Source organism: Amblyomma maculatum, chromosome 11 (assembly GCF_055883805.1).
Source record: "Amblyomma maculatum isolate TAMU_Amacu chromosome 11, ASM5588380v1, whole genome shotgun sequence".
NCBI lineage: Eukaryota > Metazoa > Arthropoda > Arachnida > Ixodida > Ixodidae > Amblyomma > Amblyomma maculatum.
In genome coordinates this window covers 55,214,970-55,240,265 of record NC_139354.1, presented here as the reverse complement: position 1 = coordinate 55,240,265, position 25,296 = coordinate 55,214,970, and the positions used below count along the sequence as shown (strand labels likewise).

Here is a 25,296-nt window from a genome sequence, read left to right as displayed (position 1 = left end):
TCGTGCTGCATCCCGAAGAACGTTTTGGCGGATGAATTGATGGCCCTGTTCGGAACGATACCACCTTCTCGGGGCAATGGAAAGAAGGGGATGAAGATTTTACGCTCAGAATTATGGAGCTAGATTCGCCTGTTGAACGAATTTCTGAATGTGAGAGCCACAGAAGACTTATGACATAGACGCTATTATTATTCCACACGATTTTGCACTGAGAATATGTGGAATGTGTGGTTCCTTCCTCTGGTAAGGAATTGCAGTAAAAAGTAGCAGTCCGTTCCAGTGCGAAAAAATCCTGTAGTTACTGCAGATAATGCACAGTTATCTGCCAATGCAACGGCAGTGTTAGAACTTAAGCCTAAGTTCGCTCTTCCCCCTAAGGTTGACGCCGCAGGGAAGCTTGCCATTGTAAGACATCTCACAGAAAAAGCTGATGAAGAAGAGGCTAGCCGAATTGTGGCTGAAGGGATTGACTGCTTGAACCACATAAAAGGAAAATGAAGATGCAAGTTGCGACTTGAAACTGTAATTAAAGAACTGAAGAGCAAGGAATTCAAGCTGTGCCTTTCGGATAAAGAAGGTGGTTTTGTTGGATTATTTTTTATCAATTACGGAGTAAAGGCTCTGGTGGCAATGAATAAGAACTTTCAAAAAGTGCAACCCAAGGACTTCAAAGCTGCAAAGAGGAAGGTTGTACGGATTCTTGAGGAAACTGAACTGAGGCAGCTTTGCCGCAAGATTAAGGACACTAGACATGATACCTTGTCGGCATTCTTCAGTGCAAACACACAAACTTGACATACCTTTCTGCGCAATATTGTCAGAGGCACATACGTGGCAGATGCAGGTCTCGGAATACTTGGTCAAGCATCACGGCCAAGTACATGTGGATGTTCCCTTTAGAATAAAAAAACTCTGAGGAGATAATATCTGAAATAAAGGGATGTGATAAGAATTAAGTGGCATTCTGGATTTTCACTCGATATTTAAGACGTACTATTCTATCCCACAAGACGGCTTGTTGAAAGAACTACTAGAAACGATCGAAAATCAGGCTATAGTTTTCCAGAATTCAGCCGGGGTGTTGGTGGGTACATTCTAGGAGTCGATCGCAGCCTATCTCAAGTCAACTGTTGCATCCCATGATGGAATATTGTATGTACAAAGGAGTGGTGTATGCATAGGTTCGACTGTTGCACCTGATCTGAGCGATGTGTACCTAGCCGCATGTGACAGAAGGATATTGACGGCTATTAAAGATAAAGGCATTGTAAAGATTGTTCGTTACGTTGACAACTTTTTGGTATTGTGTGATTTAAAGAAAGGGAAGGCGACTGATCAACTAAAAGGCGAAGCAATTGGAGTGTTTGAAGAAAGTTTCCCTGATCCAAGATTCAACTGGGAACTTCCAAATGAAGGTGCTTTGGGCTTCCTGGATTTCAGTCTCGAATTCTTACCAGAACACTTATGTTGGACTTACCAGCCAAAGAGCGAACAAGCAGTTTCTTCCGTATACGTCCCAACATTCAAAGACAGTAAAAAGAGGTGTTGCGGAGGCTGCATTGACGTCGGCTTTCAACAAATAATGCCACCACTGTGTTAAAAAAGTTTTCTAAGCCAGACTGAGAGTCTATTAGAGGCAGGGTATCCTGAGTATTTGCTGTGTAGCATACTAGAAAGCACTGTCCTGCCGATCATGCGGAGGATTCGAAAAGAAAAGATTACTCAAGTAAACAAGTGGTCAGTGGTACCATATGCGCATGGCTTCACCCATAATCTGATGAATATTGGTCAAAGACACGGCATCTGGGTTATTACAACGGCACGGGATGTGTATGCTGGTAAACAACCAGGACTTCAACTCGGGATGCAAAACATCGCACCCGACTAGTTACTCTAAGTGTATTCATGGGGTTGTTTATGAGATTCCCTTGCATTGTGAAAAGAAATATAATCACAACGTTAAAGTTATGAAAAGGATGAAGGACAAGTTAGCAAGAGAGAGTTATGAAGCATATGCAATCTGTGACTTGGGAAAGCAATGATTCAGTATGCCATTAGTGGTTTTGTTGAAGGAATTAGAATTTTTGCGCAAACCGGCAGGATGCTAAAGACAGGGAAGTTGGCTGCAGACGTGAAGTGAAGGGAGACGACGTGCGGTTTCTTGTTAATTTAGTTGTCAGTGCAGCGTTGTCATTGTGTGTGTGTGTGCTTCTTATGCTTTGTGTTGTTACCTGCTCTGCTGCCTTTTTCCAAAAGATTTGCGAACTGCACAGGGAGATACAAATTTGGTTACATCACTGGAACAAAATTAGAAGCACATATTTTTTTTCCTAATCATTCTCTAAATAATTGGAGGTATGTACCCTTCACGAGTTCATTTGCTAAACCGTTTTTAAAACATTTTGAATGTTCGGCTAACGTTTCTCTTGTTATCTCGATAAATCCAGAGCATCCAATAATGCTGTTTTAGAAAGGCATGCTCTACAGCTGATCGTTTCGTCGGTCTGAAATTACGTTTGAGAGGTATTTATACGTGGAAAGCCCATTCGTACAGTCTTATTAAATTTCGGAAGGGGCGGTCCATACAGCCTGGAGGCTTGGTTGACTAAATAATCTGGCACGCCTAATCATTCCTGGGAGGGCGCTGAAGGGATTTCGAGATTTTATTCACTACCCACCGTTGAACAGCCGTCTAGACACATTTATGTAAAATTACAACAAGCTACCACCGGAGTGCATCGTAAGAACTACGCTTTTTATTTTTTTTTACTGTGAAAGGTATTTCATAGCAAAATAATAATTGCAAATTCTATTACATATTCAATATATTGATGGCTGCACATCTTCCAGCGTACCTACCTGCTGCTGGAGCTTCGGTGATCAGAAAGGCCGAGATCCTGGGCAGAGGCCGTCCATTGTACTGCGGTCGGATGATGCCTGCAACTTCTCTAATTGGAGAAGATGGAGCATGCAATTTTTTAATCGTTGGGGTAGGGCGTACGTGACAACCCCCGCATTCAAATCAAAAGAAACATCGAGTTTCACGCATTGATAGCTCTAAAGAGCTTGGTCTCTTCTCCACAGGCCTCTAGAGAAATCCCGGGTAGAAGCCGTCCATTGCACTGCGGTCGGCTGATGCCTGCCACTTCTCCAACTGGAGAAGATGAAGCCTGCAATTTTAAGATATTAACTTGTTGATATTAACTCGATGCTGCAAGAGCGGCAGGAATGGGTTTGACGTCTCTCTAAAATAACTATACCTCTAGTTTTTTAATGAAAAGTGTGCCTCACACTGACCCACTCCATGCCTAAATGAAGTTAGACTGCCCCTAAAAATAGGAATACAGATTTCTGAGTCTAACGATTGTTAGAAAGTAACATCCCTACCTCTTCTAAAAGGCTTCTCTGGTCCCAAATATTCTGAATGTGCCCTGAAAATAACACTGAGGATCGACAGAAAATGGCTACTGCATATTAATCACTCCTGAGGAGGCTCTAGTGTAGATTAGGGAAGCACAGTGTTCCACGCATGCATTCAGGCTATCATATGTGAAAGGATTAGACCCAGTACACAGCTTTCCCTTCTGTCTTTCGAAAAGTGCATAAAACGTTATCCTAAATAGTTTCAATGTCCAAACGAATGTAACGTCCCTTGCCGACAGAACCATGTTTACATGTGCATACAAACAGAACGTAACACCTCGTCCCAAACGCATGCTACCCACAGCTACATCACTGATCATCATATTATTCAATGTAATAGGGCGTTTATTGACGCTCAGATGGAGAGCTGTGAGGAGAGGACCTTGCAACGGCGAGCCCAGCGTACTTCTTCTTTGTCTTCGTCGCACAACGCACTGGTGCATGTCGATGGCTGAAGTGCTGACTATCACAGTACATTTTCCCCCCGGGTAAAAAAAAGGAGCCATCCTGGCGACTTATGGCGCGGAAAGCACAGCGGGGTCATAGAATGGCTTCAATCGGTTCACTTGAACTGTATCACGACCACGGCGACGCAAGTCCGCAGAGGGCGTGACGGGCTCAACTACGTAGTTGACTGCAGATGTTTGCTGGAGGACCCTATATGGCCCGTGGTAGCGAGCAAGAAACTCCTTTGAAAGGCCAGGGGTTGTGCAGGGCACCCAGAGTCACACCAAAGAGTTCGGGAGATATGACGAAGCTTCGCCGGTATCACGGAGGTATTTTTGTTGCCACTGATTTTCTGTTGTGAGAGAGCGGGCGAGCTGACGGCATTCTTCTGCGTACGTGACGGCATCGGATAGCGGGGAAGATTCGGAAACGTCAGGGCGGTAGGGAAAAAGTGTGTCCATAGTACAGGGTGGCTCGCGCCCGTAAAGGAGAAAGAATGGAGAGAATCCAGTAGCGGTCTGTGTCGCGGTGTTATATGCGTAAGTAACAAACGGTAGAACTTGGTCCTAATTGGAATGGTCGGTGTTCACGTACATAGCCAGCGTGTCACCGAGAGTGCGGTTGAAACGTTCTGTCAGTCCATTCGTCTGAGGGTGGTACGAGGTAGCGGTGCGGTGTATGATGCGGCATTCTTTCAGGAGAGCCTCAAGAGCGTCCGATAAGAAAACGCGTCGGCGGTCACTGAGCAGTTCGCGAGGGGCACCATGGCGAAGAACCAGGTTTTTCAGAATAAAGGCAGCCACGTCGCGTGCGGACGCAGAGGGCAATGCTGATGTCTCAGTGTAGCGGGCCAGATGATCCACTGCCACGATAATCCAGCGGTTGCCAGCTGAAGTTGTAGGAAGGGGCCCGTATAGATCTATGCCGACACGATCAAACGGACGGGCAGGACACGGCAACGGCTGCAACAAAGCAGGAGACTTGAGAGGAGTTTTTCGGCATTGGCAAGACTGGCAAGAGCGGACAAAATGGCGGACGAAGCGGTACATTCCACGCCAGAAGAAGCGTAGACGCAAGCACGTGTAGGTTTTCAACACTCCGCCGTGGGCGCACTGGGGATCAGTATGGAAAGCAGCACAAATTTCGGCGCGGAGATGACGGGGGATGGCTAAAAGCCACTTCCTTCCGTCGTGAAGATAATTGCGGCGATAGAGCAGCCCGTCACGAACTGAAAAATGGTGAGCTTGGCGGGCAAGCGCCCTAGGCAAACGACCTGAAGAGTGACTTGAAAGAAAGTCCAGAAGTGTAGATATCCACGGGTCGCGCCGCTGTTCCGTGGCCATGTCGATAGTGGCAAGCGAAGACAAATCGTAGGCGCAGATCTCATCAGACAACGAAGAGGGAGGCAGCGGTGAGCGCGAAAGAGCGTCCGCGTCAGTATGCTTGAGGCCTGAGCGATATATGACACTAATGTCATACTCTTGGAGGCGCAGAGCCCAGCGAGCAAGGCGGCCGGACGGGTCCTTGAGGGACGCCAGCCAGCACAGAGCGTGATGATCAGTGACCACATAAAATGGTCGGCCATAGGCATACGGACGGAATTTGCCGATGGCCCAAATAATGGCCAAGCATTCTCTTTCCGTAACAGAATAATTGGACTCTGCCTTGGTCAAGGTGCGGCTTGCGTACGCCACCACATAGTCTCGGATATCAGGTTTGCGTTGGGTGAGAACGGCGCCTATCCCAATACCGCTAGCGTCAGTGTGAATCTCAGTTGGCGCATTCGGGTCGAAGTGGCGGAGGATGGGAGGCGAAACTAAAAGACGGCGTAAAGTGTTGAAGGCGTCATCACAAGCAGGTGTCCATGCGCAGAGGTCGGAGCTGCCGGAGAGGAGCTGGATGAGAGGAGCAATAATAGAGGCGAAATTAAAGATGAAGCGGCGAAAGTAGGAGCACAGGCCGATGAAACTTCGTAGCTGCTTCAGTGATTTTGGGCGGGGGAATTCGGCAACTGCACGAAGTTTGGTGGGATCGGGAAGAATGCCATCCTTAGAAACGACATGACCTAGAATTGTTAGTCGGCGAGCAGCAAAGCGGCACTTCTTCAGATTCAGTTGGAGGCCGGCGGCAGCGAGACTAGTGAGAACGTCCTTCAGTCGGAACAGGTGGGATTGAAAATCGGTAGAAAAGACTACGATATCATCGAGATAGCAAAGACAGGTTCGCCACTTGAATCCACGAAGCACAGTGTCCATGAGGCGTTCAAATGTGGCCGGGGCGTTGCAAAGCCCAAAGGGCATGACGTTGAATTCATATAATCCATCTGGTGTGATGAAGGCAGTTTTAGAGCGGTCAGCGTCATCCATTGGCACCTGACAGTAGCCAGATCGTAAATCCAACGAGGAGAAAAACTCGGCGCCCTGCAAGCAGTCCAGTGCGTCATCGATGCGTGGCAGAGGATAGACGTCCTTGCGCGTGATCTTGTTGAGCCGGCGGTAGTCAACACAAAACCGGAAGGAGCCATCTTTCTTAGGTACCAACACAACTGGAGACGCCCAGGGACTGTGGGATGGCCGAATGACACCACGACGGAGCATGTCGTCCACACGATTAGCAATTACTTGGCGCTCCGAAGCCGACACGCTATAGGGGCGCTGGCGCAAAGGTGCGGTTTTACCGGTGTCGATGGTGTGCTCTACGACAGACGTGCGGCTTAAGTCAGTTTGAGGAAGGTCGAATGAAGAAGCGAAGTTCTGCAAGAGGGCGACAAGTTGATCACGTTGCGCAAGTGGAAGATCAGCATCAATAGCATGTTGGAAAACGTCGGAGGGCGTCGAAGCGGTCGCAACATCGCAAGAGCACAGACTAACGTCGAAGGAGGGGGTTGAGTCAGCAAGAGTGGTGATATAACCGGGATCAAGCTCTTCAAGACGTCCAATGCATTCGCCACGGAGCAGGACTGCTGGGCAAGAAAATGGGTTCGAGGCGTAAAGTGCACTCTCGCCGTCTTGAATTTCGAGAACTGCGAACGGAAAAAGGAGGCAGGGATGACGGGAGGTGGCTTCGGAAGGTGTAAAAATCGCAGTCAAAGGAGTTACACACTCACAAGACAGTGGTGCGAGGGCAGCAGAAAACGGGGGAATGTCGGTGATATGGGCGACGAGAAGTTTTGCAGTGCGGGGAGGGGTATCACAGAAAGAGGCATCACAGAGGGGGGCGAAGGCAATTTGCGCACGAGCACAGTCAATAACGGCCTGATGAGTCGATAGAAAATCGTATCCGAGGATGATATCAATAAATCCCGTGCGCTCAGACGACCGTTCATCCCCATTTAAATATGGAGACAATCAGACGTATTGGATTCCGTTCCAATACTGTTAAACACATGAAACCTTCTCCCAATATGCTAAAGTTTTTTTAGTTTTTGAGAGGCCTATCACTAACAGTATTTCATAAAAAGAAAACTCCTCGAGAAGAGATGATATATGGGTATTAAACACTTAACAAGAGAATGCAAGAAACTCACATCACATTATACAGATCGTTCAAAGACCGCGCGAAATGTCAAAGAGTAATGATTCAAGTACAAATTCAAGAAAACAGGGCAATTGCCTCAACGCACTGCAATCTTGACTTCTGTATGTTGTTCACCGTTATTAGCGGTTGAAACAAGAATAACGAAGAATACTCAAAAACTACTTCATACTCATATTCTGTCATATTAATTACAGCCCTGAAGCGCAGAACACAATGAACCATTAACTTGGAGAAATCATAAACATTGTATAATATGCGACAAAAGATGCAACTATGTCTTGTAAGATCACTAGCTGTGGTACCAACTGGCAAGAAAGCAACAGCCGACGAATGGGCTGCCCGTAGACGTAAGGTGGAAATAAAACAAGTCAACAATACTCACAAGACTGGATGAAGAACCTAACTTCAGGCTTCTGGTATCAGGAACCGAAGAACATGTTGCACCTATTTTTGCCTATCGCCCGGAAATAGAAGTCCTGCAGCCAACAAAAGCTCTCCGATGAAGTGATTCTACGTCATCTGCGCTTTGAGCTGACACTTCATGCAGTGCTCTTGGCTCCTGAAACAATCGAAGGCAACATCTGAAGAATGTACAGAACGGCTCAAAGTCAACGACATAGTGATATCATCCACAAATATCGAGAAAATATGAAAAAAAAAACATTTTATACGCCTCTACAAAGAACACATCTCCCTTATTCAAGCCACCTGCTGGGACAAACTGGCCTTGTCGAATATGTTTTTGTGTCATAAATTTTGCCGAAAAGAATTAACCTTAGTCAACTTCTTACAGTTCTCAAAAAGAACCTTTCTATCACACACTAGGCACCTATCATCACATACTAAGCCCTGCATTTGGCTCATAATTGCATTTGTTGCCTCCGTAGCATAAATCCGAATAATATAAGTTAGAATACAATACGCTACATTCCGGCGTGTCTTCACGTTTAAAAGCAGTAATTCATCGCCTGACGATTTGATGTTAGCGTATTTCTTCTTCGAAGACTTGCCAAGTAATAGCAAAAATATGTAAGCCATGCGCGGAATGCAAGAAAAACATTTATGCAGTGTACTTCGCCTTTACTTTAACGACATCAGAATGGCTGAGCTAGAAGCTCATCTGAAGGGTACACCAGTTAGCCATTACGCGGCGTTTTAGAAAATGGGGTTGTCGTGTTTTTCGAGATGTGCGTCCACACCTAAGCTAATCGGATTTAGTTCGCAACCAAATGCGGCCGCGGGATTTTCTAACACTACCTGAAAGGTTGAGCACGTGGAAAAGTAATATAGGATGGAGGTTTATTTTCTGCCTACCTAAAAAAAAGATGCCTTTGGTGTGAAGACCGAGACGACGAGAGAGGGTACATTTAACATCTCTCTTTAGTGTAGTGCACGGTAAAGCCCTACTTCCCAGCATTACGACACGTATTACTATTACTACTATTATTACTATTTCCACGGGGCGTGTTTTCATTGTGGCGTGGCCAAATTCGGGAAACGAATCGTAGGGAAGCTGACTGCTAACAGCCTTCCGAATCTCCCCATCGTTCTGGCTTTCTACGAACTTCAGTTTCTTTGTCTGACGAACGGATAAGGAAAAAGCTCAAGTTGTTGCGCTAGTCTTCGGGGGGTGCTTTATTTTCTTTGTTGACATGCCGCCTTCAACGCGTACTCCAAGTCGGATGGCCTAACGTCTCTATTATCGCTTCAGAGGAATACTGATATCATCAAAGGAATCAGCAAATGATGTTATGTTAGTGAACCGCTGACATAAATAAAGCAGTATCCCGGTGTAAGCTCTATGGACGCCTGTTTTTCAGTACAGCCGTGCTGGCGTATCGCGTCCCCTAGCAAAGTGTATAAGAGAGGAGAACTCGTGTCTTCATTTATGAAGTCGTTTTGCGTCAAGTTTGAGTGAACCAAACGAATATGCTATGATAAGCGAAATGTAATGCGAAAACACTTTAAACATAATTATGTCTGTACTTAACAATAAAGGGGAACAAAACATGCAAATGATGGGTTAAACTATCGCCTCTGGACAAGAAAAGTTTGTAGTTAGAGCCTATATTGCTGAAGGCCTTTTGCAGCAGTGATTGTCTGAGTCCTCCGGCTGCACATCTAATTAAACCAAATTGGCAACATTTGCAGAGCGTCTCGAAGTTTCTATACAAATGCGATTAAAGTTGCGTACCTCTATTATAATCTCAGTGCAGTGTACGTCAACGAGTGGTGCAATTTAAAATTTATAAGTCGCTTGATTGCTCGCACACTAACATAGACAAGCTTCGGCAATATTTTTATGACGAGGACGATCAGTACCAACTAACCTGGCGGCTTTGCTTATCGGAAGAAGTTTGCATGTTTATTACAGCCATCTTCTGGAAAGGCAGTTTTTTTTTTCGTGTTTGAAGAAGTCCTGTTGAAGAAGTTGCTAACATCAGGCCTACTTCAAATCGTGCTAAGTAGGTTTTGTTTCCACTCATCGACCAATCCTTTTTCCCTGTCGTTCTAAAAGAAAATTCAGTATTAAAAGAAGAAACAAATGTTTATGTGAAATAATCGAATATAATTTGTCTGCTTAGGCGGCTCTTGGTTGTTTTGGGGAATTTTCAGCAAATAACACTCGCGTCATTTTCTGCTAATGCCAAATTGACAGCCTTATCTATGTAATTTTTATGCTAATCTGTTTTTAACTTGGTTCGGTTAACGCTATTATCCCTGCTGTCAAATAACATAATACAATCGGAGAAGGTAATTCACTATGCTCGATGCCCTTCAGCCGAGATAATCAACTCTTAACCTAGCTGTAAATGACGCACTGCCAAACTGGCAGTCCTTTATTAATAATATATAGTGAAATTGCGCTCATGCACACTGCCCTCCTCTTCTGTTAGGAGGCGATAATTATGCCTAATTTTGATTCAAAGCGGCAGGTTTGCGTTCTAGAGAACAGGCTCAGGGTTTTATATTTCCGACTTTAGGAGAAAATACCGGAAAAATAGCAAAGTAATAAATTACTCCATAGGTTGATTAATAAATAATAAGTTACACAAGAGGGTACGAATAGAAAATGAGGTTAGATGGTCTATTTAATGCTGGGAACCGGAGCGCGACAGAGCTTAATTAATAAATAAAATACATACATAAATATAGTATACGTTTACTCTCAGTGCGCCTTTTGTCTTTACCCCTCCTGCATTTAAAGTCCACCATAAACGGTATAGATAAAACCAAAGCAGATTGACTTAGTAATAGAAACGATATCCTATCGTTAGATTTCAAAAGTATGGCAACAAAACGCAAGTCGGGCTTTTTGGAGTTAGCGTAGTTCAGGAAAGCGCTAGCTAGTCGCTTGAAATGGACACAAACACTGGCTAGCGTTTTCATAAACTATACAACAATGCTCCGACTAGCAACTGCCGTTTCTGTTTGAGCTCACTGGAGAATTGTGGGCATGAAATTATCCATGCCAAACTTATGAATACAGCTGGAATGGTACATGTTATGACAAGTTACATTTCTATAGCGCAGAGAGAGCAGGGCAAGCGTGGTATACATAGGTCATGGCCACCATGGGCGGGCGGGGGGAGAGGGTGGGGAACTATGCTTCCAGAGAATTTTTTATGCAGCAACTATACCGAGAACTCGACACTGGATGATGCTGTCACCCCATGCAATCTGTTTGGCTCTTTCCAGCAGCCGTCACAGTTAGCCTAATTTTCATACTGTAACCTTATTACAGACTAAGGCAGGAAGGGAATCACTGAGTTTTCGGTCTGTGGCGGTTCAACAGCTTGGCCATTTTGGTGATTGCGGCGACAACTAGAGAAGGACATGGCTTCGACTCCTGTTTGGCTTGTTAAAGCACAGAATGTAGGAGGAATGTTTATTGGCGTAATTAAGACGCGGATTGTGTTTTTTCTGTGCATCTCAGTCCCACACATCCCAAGCAACGGCAACGGCTGGAATGCGGCATGTCAGTTGCTGCCCGTCGTGTCTCGTCGAGCTCCGCAAATCCACATACTAGTACGCAGAGGTTAGAGCCGACCCCTATCGATGGTGGCTTGCCGGCGAAACATGTAAGCGGCATTGCCTTGCTACCTTTGAGGGCTACGAAACAATGCACTAGGCTGTGTATAGTAGGGCATCACGCATTGCGACATTGGGCAACTATTTCCCGTACGTCTGCACTTAGGCAAGGGCACCAATTAGGTCTTTCGTTTCTGTCCCACACTGAAGGTGGACAACACCTTTTCATTTTGACTTGATCATATTTTTCTTATTACAGGCAACAAGTGAATCTTCACTCTGACTCTAACCAGTCACTACCATTTTAGGATCCCTATTTGTATATCTGATGTCGTCCATTGCCCGGGCCCTCTGATCACACTGGACATAGGTGCTTGACTTCAATTACCTTTTCCACGATTCGTCATCTATTCGAGCTATTATTTCCCACTATTTATATCGATCCAACATACGGCACTAGCAGAGTGATTATATATTCGTTTTGTTCCAGCATGTAAGTATTAAAATATGTCAATTATATGGTTTGTGGACACTCTTCAAGGACTGTTTTGTCCTACTAATACCTCTTAAGAGGTTAAAAGCTCTCTTTACTTTTCAATGACACTAACAAATATTATCTCTCAAAAATCCTTTTCAAGGCGGAATCCTTTAATGCCTCGTCGATGTCAGCCGAGGTGTCACGCTTTCGAGAGCAGGAGTTAAAAATGAATAATAAATTTTGTCTCCAAAGGGAATTGAATCTTCACCACTTGGGTCCTCAGCCCAGCACTTTACCAACTGCTCTATGCTCCGGATCGTGAAACGCTCTTCATATTTCCCTTTGTCTACAGTGAGGATGATAGCGGGATTCCGCGAGTGACTGATACTGCGCTTTTCCTTTCCTGTAAACAAATTATAGAGCGCCGGGGAATTGGTTGTGTTCGACAAGGGGCCAGCGATGTACCGTCACGACAGGTCATGACGTCACCAGACAATCCTTGCGTATACGAGATCAACACGCAGACTAAGCTGAAGAGCGGACATGCAATCGATGGGCTCCTTCAAACACGAACGCCCGCGCTCTACCTCAGCCACTTGAGTTCGAAATTTATGTGGGAATCGGCTTTGTTCAAGACTCACACACTGCGGATTTTCAAGTTTCGAAGGTGGGCTGAATCTTTCATTTTTGAGCCTTCGAAGAGCATCGCAATCCAGGGAAGATGCTAGACCTACTTAGGCTTAGGCTGACAAAGCCCCCCCCCCCCCCCCCCCCCCCCCCCCCGGTGGTCGAGGACGCTTAGAAGCCCGACAAAAATGTTGGAAACCGTGAAGGGAACAAGTATCGATCCTTCGGAGATCTACAAAAAAGAGAAAAGCCGGTGCCACTCGAGAACGAGGAACGCGGCATTACCTAGGATCAAGACAAGGAGCAAACGGCCTCCAAACTAGCCGGAAAGACAATACAATGGCAGTGAAGTCTTTTGAAAAGCAATCAGTCAACATACTCGATGGAACTGATAAAATAAATTTCCGCCCAAAGGGAGGAGTCAGCCGTCTACTTAAGTACGGCAACATTAAACTTGCCTAGTTGATTGCTTGCAACTTGAACGTCAACATCAGAGTGGCCGCGGAAGAGACCTGCTGTGCGCAGCCATTGCGCTATTTCTTCCTGCGTGATGCGAAGCGGGATGTCGTGTACTACCCCCTTTCCGCAGTCTTCGGACATGGCGACGTATGCCGTGATTTATATTTTCCTGCCTTCGAAATCGAGGACGCCTATTGCGACGTGTTTTCTCTTCCGCTTTTCTCTGTCTGTTGCGATGAGGACAGAGTTGCTTTGTGTTGACCGAGAAGGTGTCTTCCGCGGCCTTTCTGATGTATACGCTTTCGTTTGTTGTTTTGCGTTCACCAAGAAGGTGTCGTCCGCGGCCTCTCTGATGTTTACGTTCGCTCGCATCGTGAACGTGAATATCAGAGAGGCCGCGTAAATCACCTTCTCGGTGAACACAAAACAAAAAGCCGATCCTCATCGCAACAGACAGCGAAGAGCGGAAAAGAAAATACGTCGCACTACGCGTCCTCGATTTCGAGGGCCAGAAAATCGCTATCACGGCGTACGTCGTTTGCCCGAAGACTGCGTAAAGGAGGTAGTACACGACGTCCCCCTTCGCATCACCGAAATGAAATAGCGCAGCGACTGCGCAGCATTGAGGTAGCAGCTAGAGGTAGGAGCTCAACTGCAGTCATCATGCTGTTTGAAAAACCAGAGGTTCCGAGGTGGTGATGCTTTGACTTACATGGCAAAGTTGTACACTATACAGAGAGAAGTACGAAGTTTGCAACGCATGCGGACACTTAGGACACCGCGCAGATGTCTGCCCAAATCCTAAGAAAACTAAGGAGTATGTCCTAAGGAGATCCTAAGGAGTATGTGAAGCGGAACGCCCAGACCATGAACATACCTGCAAAGGAAAATGCCAGCTGTGAGGTAAAGATCATCCCCACGGCGGCAGAAAATGCAGAGAGCTTTACAAGACTCCCTACATACCAAAAACGGCAATGGGAAGAGAAAATCTCCTAACAGCCGCAGCAGCAGCAAAACTCCAGCACTACAGCACTACGCCAGATTCTCTCCGTCGGGGTTGCCCCAAGCACAGGCGCGGCGATTTAAACCTTCCTATGGATGACATATTCTTATATTTAAAAAATTACCTTTTGATGAAGTCCCATATACATACCTTATTCTCAAAATATCTCGCTTATACACCTGAACCACGCCGTAAACTGCTGCGTTTCGATAGAGGTGAGAGGTGTGCTGTGTGATGTCAGTGCACGTTGAAGGTCCTCAGGTGGTCGGAATTACGCTCCTTTTTTTCGTTCCCTCCCGCTGCGGTTTTGGTGTCCATAGAAACATACATGAAAGAACCTGTGAGCCAATTAATATTACTATCAACAGTCAATCCTTATCAATGAATCATTTTTTTTAATGTTCGCAGGAACAACCATGTGATCTTCGTGCTTCAGCACAAATAAAGAAAATGAAAATCCCCACACAAACTTTACACAAACAGAACACAAAAGAAGAAACAAATAGCACGTGAAAAGAAACTTAGATGAAACCTGTCACAGAAACAAAGAAATCAATGACTAGCATGTCTTATATACACATTGAGAGAATTGTTGAGCACGTCACAATAACACAAACAGTAGATAGAGAGAAACAAAAATGGCTGACATTGATTATAGTAATTTATATATATATATATATATATATATATATATATATATATATATATATATATATATATATATATATATATAATAAACAACCATTCTAGGCGCAACAAGTACGTGGTACTTAAAAGACAGGCTAGAAATACAGGGAAATGCAATAAAAAATATACTTGAACGTGGGACAGTAAGATTCGAATATAAAGTTTAAAGTTAAAAAATAAATAAGAAACGGATAAAAAGCAGTTCAAGATACAGACAGCATTGAACAGGAGAAAAAGCAAAATGTTTAGTAAATACAATATTTTTGGCTAGAAAGTGGGAGTTATATGTGATAAAGTACTACTATTTAGAATACAACGCTACAAACATGCAATATAAATGAACAGTCGCGTCTGTCGTAACGCTCTATTTTATTCAGTTAACTGGCCCATTGGCCAGTTAACTGGCCAGGCGAGGGGCAAAGAAAATATTCGTAAATTTTAAGGCTCCGCCTTCTATAATACGGGTCCGGGAGCCATGGTCTCAACCGACGAGTGAAAAAGCAAGTCTTTCTAAAAAAACACCTGTTTATTTGTGGTCAACAGAAAACATTCAATAAGGAAGAATCAACATTGAACGAAACGGCGCTGGAAACATGCCGTCAAGGTTCGCGACAATGGACTACCAAAAATAAAACAGAACCTGGGTCAGGGCTTTACCGCGACAACACAAAGTCACACTGCGGCGCAAGTAGGGCACGTAATAGGGCCAAAGCGTTAACGGCGCTACAAAAACATTGCTCAGCGCGTGGCAGCAACTCACGCAAGTAGTCCTAAGCCATTCTTGCAGGCACTGCTTCCGTCATCGTCTGGCAGGACCTCGCTCCGTCGTCCATGTACATACCGGCGGCCCGTGCCGCTCTTGACCCTCCTTCGCTGGCCTTCCGCCGTGCAAAAAACCCCAAGCCTTGTTTCCGACGCACTCCCCTACAGTAAAGGTCTGGGTCGTAGTTATCTCCAAATCTTCCGCAACTCTCCGAGGTGCTCGTCGACTCGGCAGGCGACGTGTAGCTCGCACACAAACACTAGATGAGACGAAGGACAACGAACTTTAAGTAACACCATGAAAAGTAAATTTATATAACACAAACAAAATATACAGAAAACTTATTTAAATGGAGAGGCGACTACACTACAAGAGGGGCTGACTGAATGAAAACTACGCACAGCTCCACGAGCTGACGCGCTAATAGCAACACAAGGTCATGCTCTCTTTTTACGATTTTTCAGTCGGAGCCTGCCTACTACGCTATCTTCGTCGACGACCAGCATCGGAAACAGAACCGCGCGGCGCGCTCTAAAATAATCTCTTCCGAATACTCCAGAAGCGGAGGTGGAGCGGAAACGGCCTAGCCCTGTCAAAGCTTCTAAACCGGAAACTAATCTGATTACTAGCCAAAACAAAACATTTGTTAATCTGATTAATACTGCGTTCGAAGAACCGTCTTATGAAAGCAACCCAGATGCTCCCCATCTACGTTTTCTGACAAAATTGAAAGCACACTGCCGAAGTATTGATGAAGAAAAGCCCGAGGTCAAAGTCGTAATTGTCGCTGGATGCACTACGTGAAGCTGCGTACTGTGCCCGTCATCACGCGGATTTACTTCCCATTCGGGTTGCCTATAAAGCTCTGCAGTACATCGACATCCTTCGTACATAGGGCAGTGGTGGCGCCGGCATGTGCTGCTCAACCGTTCTGAAAAAGGATGATGATTGACTTATTTTTGGCGCTAGGGCATCTTGGGCCAAAGACAGCCAAACATAAGGTGAAGGGTTAACATAAGCCAATAAAATGTCATAGGTGTGATTTTAAATGCTGTACCTAAAAACAATGGTCTATAGGGCATAAACGTTGTTCTAAAAAAACTGTTTTGAATTGGCAGGTTAGTTTTTTCTTGTTCTTTGTTTTTCTGCCGCTGCCCATCGCTGCCACTGCTGGTCTTGAGCTGTATAGTGTCCATGTTGTGTGAATTGTCTGGGTGAAATGTTTCCTGATAATGTTTATCGTTGGTTCTGCATACTGTAAAGAAGTTAAAGATGGCGATATATTTTCTACCAGTGGATATAGCTGTCAAACGTTTCATAAGTGAAATGCAGAGGTGTTGGCGAGGGGAGTTTCAAAGCAAACAGTATTGAATAAAGAAACGATCTTAAAATCCTGACATGCCTAACATCGGTGTCTCGCAGCTAGAACGTGCCCTCTACTGCCATAAGCAAACCGCTTCGTGAGATTAGTAGAGCATTAGGTACTCTCGCAGCAAAAGTTGACAGTCATACATCCTTGAAAGAAACAGTGTCAAACATTGAATGGTCTGTCCAACATATGTCTGACACGTACGATATATTGCTAGGAGTGTCCAGTGGGCACAATATGGAAATCGAACTGCTACGCAATAGAGTAGATGAGATTGAAACAAACCAGGAAAGGAAGGAAATTTGAAAACTGCGTCATAAAATGAATGAACTAAGCCTTCAGTAAGCGCCCAATTCAGACATTCCCCCGCATTTCCGAATTGTCCTGAACACTATACTAGCTTAGAACACTGCATATGTGTTCGTGCCTTGTCAGAATTCAACTACCTTGTTTTCATACCTTTCTCCGCTGTGGGCTCGGCTACCTCTGACCAGATCGAAGATCAGTTTGCCTTGGCCAGCTTTGCCCAAGGCATTCTCGGCATTTAATACTGCTTTTCAGTAATGTTTTCCTACCCCTCCTCCTTCTTGCATGTTTAGGCAACAATTCAAATATAATTGTTGTGGTCGCTTTGATGACCTGCTGATTGTTCTATGTGTACATGCATGTTGCTGGCAAATGTTACACACGCAGAGAGCACTCGTGGAAGCGAACAAACCCCAACCTGCCCTCAATTTCACCGTCAGTCTTTAAACCATTGCGCCCGAATCATTTTACTCTTTGGCGTCTGCGATCAACTTCCAGGGCATGCGATATCCCCATACATCTACAATTGTAGGAAACGCCACTTCTGAATGCGCCGTAACCTTATACTCTTTCTGGAAATGGTTGTGGTGCACAATTAAAACAGCATGATTTTATTTTTTCTAGAACAGAAATAACTGATTTATAGCCATGTCGAAAATTGAGAAAAAACTTGATTTTCTGGACACCGATCCTTAAAAAATTCACAGTGAAATGCTTATAACAGGTTAAAAAAAATATCTCCAATATAGAAATGTAGTGAGGGCGACTACTCGCTAATGTGTATGTGCGGCTATGTACACACCTAATCACCGTTTCGTACATTATTTGCTGAACTCCGGGACCCGGTCTACAATCGCGGTAGCTCAGTATAAGTGAACTCGGCCCTTTAGATAAATTGGTAGTTTTTGCAATGGATTGGAAGTACATTATGTCTTATAACAACGGTTTTCCTACGGTGGCTTTCAGGCCCACGCATTTTACGAATGAGCTGAAAATTGCATTCCGAGCTGACCACGGCTGTCTTCACTGATTTTAGTATGCGCTTCAGTTCACCCTCAAACTTGCATACTTGTTTTAAGATGCATCACTAAGACTAGTATACTTTGACGTAAATCACATGAACTGCAGCAAAGCGATGCGACGCTGGGTAACAACAGACTCCGTGCGAAAGTGGCAAGGATTTTTAAGTTCATCGTAGGTTTTGCGACGCGCGCGGATAACGCGCTCCCCTTAAGGGTTCTTTTACATTGGCTATCTTCTCAACTTGACGCTACTGCCAGTGTTGAATCTATGACGGCTGCCATGGGGTCCAGAACACTAAAGCAACAATGTCACAACAGCGAATGATCGCTCGAAATATGTGCATTGCGCACCGCTGGTACGTTTTCTTTTTTCTCTGAGGTCATCTTCTGTAAGGATGCTACTCATTCTGAGGCGCGTCTTGTTCCTTCTATTAATTTTCTTGTTTTCATAACGCCACGGCCCCGAAAAGCGTATATTCTTTTATCAAGCTCGCTCACGTAGCATACAAGAATGGCCATACGACGGCTGCTCGTACGTCGATGGATCGATAAACATTTTCATTCTCATTCTGTCTGGAAAGCAAAGTTTCTAAGCGATAACGAAGTGCCTCGCATTCTATACTTCTTGTGGTCTCATTTCTGTTTTTTTTTTTTGCAAAACGAAGAGTCAATAATTTTTCTTCCTTCTTTAGAAGGAATCTTGAAAGGAGGAGGGTGCCTAGCCACAGATATTAATTTCCGAATGAGCATAAAGGGGAACTATAGATTGAGTTTTTAAAATAGAAAACTAAGATGATGAGAGACCAGGGTTGACTTTACCAACCGCTTCTCTTCGATTTATCCTGAACGCTCTCCGGAAATAGTAATCTTATATGTGACATTGACAGCTAGGTATTATTCAGTAGGAATGTATTTTACTTGCAATACACACATATATAGGCCCATTATCGCGTTCTTTTTATCGTCCATTGACATTGCCTTATTTTGCCATATATATTAGAAAAGAGGACGAAGAAAACAACTCTGCTGAACATCGGAAGGAGGGGCCTGTAATAAAAAAGAAAGTATTTCAGTAAAAACATTACATTATTTTGAAAACGTAGTAAATCGAACTCAGGCCTCCCTTTCACAAGACTACCACGCTGCCCGTAAGCCACGAAAGCTCTTTCTTTAGCAAAGAAACAGAGGAAGACCAAGCAAATGCATTATGCGGAACGAAGGGACTCCATAACGCAAAGGCGTTAAACTTCCCATGAAACATTTATACAAAGCCTTTATGCTAGAAAAATGTTTCAAGAACACTGAGGAATGCGTAAACCTAAGCGTCGCTATGTTGACAGCGAGAGGTGTCTGTGGCATTCCGCGAATGAATGAATGAAAAACTTATTTCGACAAAGGGAATTCTCGCGGCGTGGGTGGAGCCCCCATTCCAGAGCCTCAATGGCCTTTTCCGTCGTGCGCGCTCTGTCGATCAGTTTGAGCTGGTCATCACGCGTCCAGCAAGACAGCACAGCCTCCCACTGCACCGGTGTTTGTGCGTCAGACATACTGAGCCTTCCCTTTCCATTACACCAATTGTAGAACCCGGTGAAGTTGGATGCTCTCAACGAACTCTGGTTGTGTTCGGCAAGGAGCGCGCGATGTACCGTGAGCAGCAGCAAACCTCTGGCTTTCGCATCTCTACACTTAGACACGTGATATACCGGAAGCTGAGAGCCGGAACAGGAAGTTGGTTGCTGGCCAACTTGGCCACCAATTATGAAATAACAGGCTCTATTAATTTACCCAACTAATCCACATCAACCATTGTGGTTTGTGAAACTCTTTCTTTTGGCAGTCTATCCAACGGTATTATTATTTTTCCGATTTACCAACTAGTTCCTCTTCTATAGCCCCGACAAGCTCGCGCCCATTCAAAATTCACTTACATAGCCATACAACGCTTAATTATTATTTTGAAATAGAGATACCTTAACCTTTTCCTTTAAGCTTTGGATGCTATACTAAACTGCTTCTACTATATTTCAGACATGCGCTCGAAACTTTCCTCGAGCTTGTTCATGGACGTCCCCATGCGGGCGTACATTGGGTGCATTTGCTTTCTTGGGGTGTGATATTAACGTGTCTGGTTGGCTGATCTCATGCATAATATGCCCATTAGCAGATCAGTGTCATTACAAATTAGGAAGCGCAGCGCGGGAAAAACGGAGCACGAGGAAGAAACGGGAATGGTGCTTTTCTCGTCTCGTCCTCGCCCTCTGTTCTTACCGCTTTATACTACCTGAGTTACCATGACATACCTACTTGGCCAAGCCTATTCCCTACTTAAGATTCATTATTACAGCCACCACGTCGCTTTTGTCAGACTTACTTTACGCGGAACACAAACATAATTAGGTAGTAAAAAACAAATGTTATTGCCTTCACATCGATAGCTGGGAAGGATTCTGTCATGATCAAACAGAGCAGCTACGACACGGACGAGGAAAGAAACACGGCACGAGCACTGATCTTCAACAAGGTTTATTGCAAGGCACTTCAATATATACATGCAGCGTGAAAAAAGAAAACAAAAACAAAGAACGCCTTGTCCCAATCACATTGCATGTGTCGAATAAACTCATTGGGAAGCTTTTTGACAACACTTCTTTTTTAGAGAGTGACACGAGGCCACTGAAATCACAAAAAAAAACACAATTTATGTCTTAGCAAATCCTCTATATTATCACTAAGAAAGAGGTCGTTCTCTTGAACGCTTCTTCATCTGTGTTTATTTTTTAACACATGTAATGTGAATGGGACAAGGCATACTTTGATTGTTTGTTTTTTCACTCCCCATGTATATATGGACGTGTCTTCCAATAAACCTTGTTGAAAGAGAGCGCTTGTGCAGTGTTTCCTTCCTTATCGTTGTTTTAGTTGTGCTGTTTTATCACAATGAATGATCAATACGTTCACCCGTCTCAGCGAACGATTCTGTAGCGTACTCGATACGTCACTGCTGTTGCCCCTTGCATGCCTATAAAAGATGTGATAAAAAGAGCGCACGAAGGTTTGTATAGTGGCAACCTTTTTTGCAATTTCTCGCTTGTGCATGGTATCACCACTTTGAACAGAGGCGCGCCACGTTCCATGCAAACGTGGATTGTTTAACAATAAACTTGGTCATGTTTCTGAACGTAAATGAATGGAAGTTATGCTGCAAAAAAGTATCCAACAAAATTTAAACATCGTAAAAAGAAGCAGTACAGAACTAATCGCATTACTGGGCAATCAGCGAAAGCCAGGAAAATATGACGGGATTTTTATTGCGAAAGCGATACTGCTCGCAGTTTGAGCCATCAGCGTGGCCCGGCGGTGACCATCATTGGCATTTGACCTTTACATGACCTCCGTATACGACCCCAAGCTGGCAGGAGCTGCCAACTTGGGTCTCTCGTTTCACCTGGGACGGTTATGTCAGAATCAGCCTGCCAGAACCCTGGCATACACGTTACTCCTAGAACCCAATGCGGCTTGGTTAAAGCGGAGCTATATGTCTGGGCTATGGAAGAAGAAGAAAAAGAAGAAGACAAAGAAGAAGAATTATAAAAATGCTTCGGTCGCCTGCAGCTATTGCTTTTGCTCAATATACGGTTCAGCAGCGTTGAACTCTTCTAATTTTTATTCTTGTCCTCTTAACAGCGCGATATGGATGAAGCGGAAACAAAAGGCATTCATTTGCAGATCCCGAATATGACCCGACCGAATGTGTTGCCTAGTGTGGCCGGTACCTAGAGATAGCTGGTTGTAATTAGCACAACAAATAAAAGCCCTCAGTGTTTGCTGTATGCGGCGCAAAATGTCTGAAGGCACAATGAATATTTCACTTATTGTAATGCAGATAAATCAAATAAATTCTCTAACGGATGTTTAGAGGCTAAATATGTCAAGGTAACGAAAAGTGATGGCTTGGGTAGCCTTAACAGGCATTCAACTGCTCCAGAATAGCAAGTGGAAAGAAACGTGGTTGAAAAGATTGATTTACAAAAGACACCTCAGAATGCGTAGCAATCCGCCGTATAAACAAAAAATCGTGATTTGCGAAGTGTAAAGTTATATTTATTTGAATGGGAACCTGCTTCCAATGATCGTACTTTAAAAAAACAGGCAAAACAGAACGCAAAGGAACGCCTTATTAAGGAACGAAACAGAGATCAATTGGCAAAAAAAAAATTGTGAGAACTGTAAGAACTGTAGCTTTCAGAAGTTATGCAACATCCACCGAACGTGCTGCAAAAGACCTTATGAAACTAGGAGCTGTCTGGGAAATCGTTAGCAGATAGTCAAGTGGTTTGAAAAACAAGAGGAAAGGCACGTGGCTCAAAATGCCACATGCGAAGGACACCCCAGAATTCGAAGCACTGAGCCATTTCAATGGAATCACTTAACTTACACGAAGTTAAAGTTGAATTTATTTGCATTTTAGTAGGCTTGCAATCAATGCATCTTAAAAACAAAGAAATGACAGGTTGCAAAGGAGCAGCTTATTAACGAGAGTATGACAGATCAACTGATGAAAATAAAGCATTTGCTGGAAGAACAGCGGAAATAAGAATTATTAAACCTCATCCGCACGTGCTGAAAACCCCTTTAATGAGACAGACATCGCAGAGATAACATCAGAAGATAGGTAAGCGCTCTAAAAGAACAATTGAAAAAGAACGCGGCTGACAAAACTGAAATGAAGGGGAAACTACAGAATTTCAAGCACTCCGCCGTACCAACAGGAAAACCTACCGTCCTTAGTTTAGTTATATGTACATTTGGGAGCGTTTGCAAGCACTTTCGCCGAAAAGTAAACATATTAACAGCATGCTTAACACAATTCTAACACACGATTTAATTCAAATAGGTCGGGGGCCAACACTTATGTCAGGACCTTCCGAATCTGGGCTTGATTTGGTATTTTTCCCCAGAATGTTAACTGAGTATATTTTTGCAGTCGTAGAAAGTATATCTGACCATCAACTTGTCAGCATGGGTGTACCCATAGTTACTTCCACCCCATCTGAAAAATATGTAAAGTGATCCTTCCAGTACCAATCAAGTGCAAATGATACAGCCATAATAGAACATATGAAAACCTGCCTCACAGACTTTAACGACAGTCTCATGGCAAAACTTTGGCACCGTTTTAAAGATATTTGTCAGTTCTGTACTGATAACTTTGTGCCTGATAAATGTAAACTTATTCAGAAACAAAATCCGTAGATGACAAATAACAATATTCACATGACCCGCAAGATAGAAAGGTTAAAGAAAAATCCCTACAGCTTGATCACGTTAATGAAATGATAGGAAAACTTGCACGTGCCTTATAGACCTCGAAGAAGCGCTGCTGCAACGCAGTATTACTAAACCTTATTGCTGAACAGCCGGAAACGTTCTGTAATCATATGGGTAAAAAGAAGAAACCAGTGTAACAGGGTTGCATTGATGATTCAATCATTACCGATCACCGGGATTTGGCTAGTCATTTCAATTGTGACTTCCATAGTGTATTTTCTAATTTTGACGTGTGTTCGTCCAATGAAAAAAAGGTTTCACACATCTGATGCAAATTTTATTTAAGTCCCTGGCATAGTTTAGACGCTATTAAATTTAAAAACTAAATCTTAACGTGGCCCTGATAACTTTGAAAACATTTTTTGATACGGTATGCTTAATTCATTGAAAAGTTTCTTCTCATTATATTTCGTACTTCAATAATCGCTGGTAAAAACCGGAGGACTGGAGATAGCCAGAGTTGTGCCCGTGTTCAAAAGTCACTATTCATTGTTAGGAAATTACTGTCCAATATCCTTGAGATCCTCATATTTTAAGTTATTGAAATTATTATAGGCAATCAGATTAATAAAGTTTTGAATACACACTCAATACTGTCTTATTTTCAACTCCTATTCAGAAAAGGCTATATGACAGCTACACGACTAGTCACCGTAGTACATTAACTCGCCTCAAGCCTTGACAAAAATGGTCAAATTGACGCTTTGATTATCGATCTTAGCAAAGCCTTTGATACTGTTCCACATGGCAAATTAATACTAAAACTGCGAAGTCTTGTGCTTCCAATATTTTGATCGCATGGATAACAAACTATTTAAAAAATTTCTACCTGTTCGGAACAATTAATGAGCAATAATCTAGCTATCTTTCGGTCACATCAGGAGTCCCTCATAAATGTGTCCTAGGTCCATTGATTTTCTCAATTTACAAAAATGTCATTATCACTGAAAACAATTCCACTGTGAAAATCGGGTTCTTTGCAAGCGGCTGTGTATCTTTCGCGAAATCGCATCACCAAGCGATCACATCGATTTAAATGCTTCTCTTGCTGGCATTTTTGATTGGCGCACAATCTGAGGAATGTGGCTTAAAACTGAAAAGACGCTCTTTCTTCGCTTCTCTCGTCAAAAAGCTGCAACACCCTTACTTATACGTTCGGTTCGTCGCCTTTGCAGGAACAGACCAACTATAAGTACTTGGGGGTCACAATTGCTAACAATTTATCATGGAAATCACACATTGATAATATCTGTTCTTCGGTCATGCGTAAATTATATTTTTTTGCGACACAAGCTTAAACGTGCTCCACCTAACGTAAACTTGCTTGCCTATTATTCCTTAATGAGACCTAAACTGAATATGCATGCATTGTTTGGAACCTGTTCCTGCACAAAATAATAAATGTCTCTGTAGGATATATGTATTCGAAATTCACTCAGTACGGCTCTACCTTACAAATAATGCGTGATAATGGCATTGAATTTCTTAAAGATAGTAGGAAAAACTTACGACTGCGGTTACTTTCCATGCTTTGTAATAAATATTTAGCATTTGACGCTTCATCTTATTTGTCGCTTTCAACATCTATGCTCACTCCAAACAATCATCCGAATTCTCTAACACGTTATTTTGCACGGACAGAGGTATTCAACTTTTCCTTTCTTCCCCAAGCTATAGCAGATTGGAATGACTCGCTGTTCACCGTGACCACTGATTGATATATTGTTATTTGTAATATTGTATTTTAACACACTGCTTGGACAAATGCTGAGCAAGGTTTACAGTATGAAATAAAAAAAAGTCACTAATGCCATA

The 25,296-nt window shown here is 43.7% G+C and overlaps 1 non-coding gene across 1 annotated transcript; it reads left to right on the top strand.

The window, feature by feature from the left end:
- Positions 1–2,851: 2,851 nt before the first annotated feature.
- Positions 2,852–3,014, top strand: LOC146173829 (U1 spliceosomal RNA). The gene has a single exon (XR_014702416.1). It is a non-coding gene; the product is annotated as a U1 spliceosomal RNA (small nuclear RNA).
- The last annotated feature ends 22,282 nt before the right edge of the window (positions 3,015–25,296 follow it).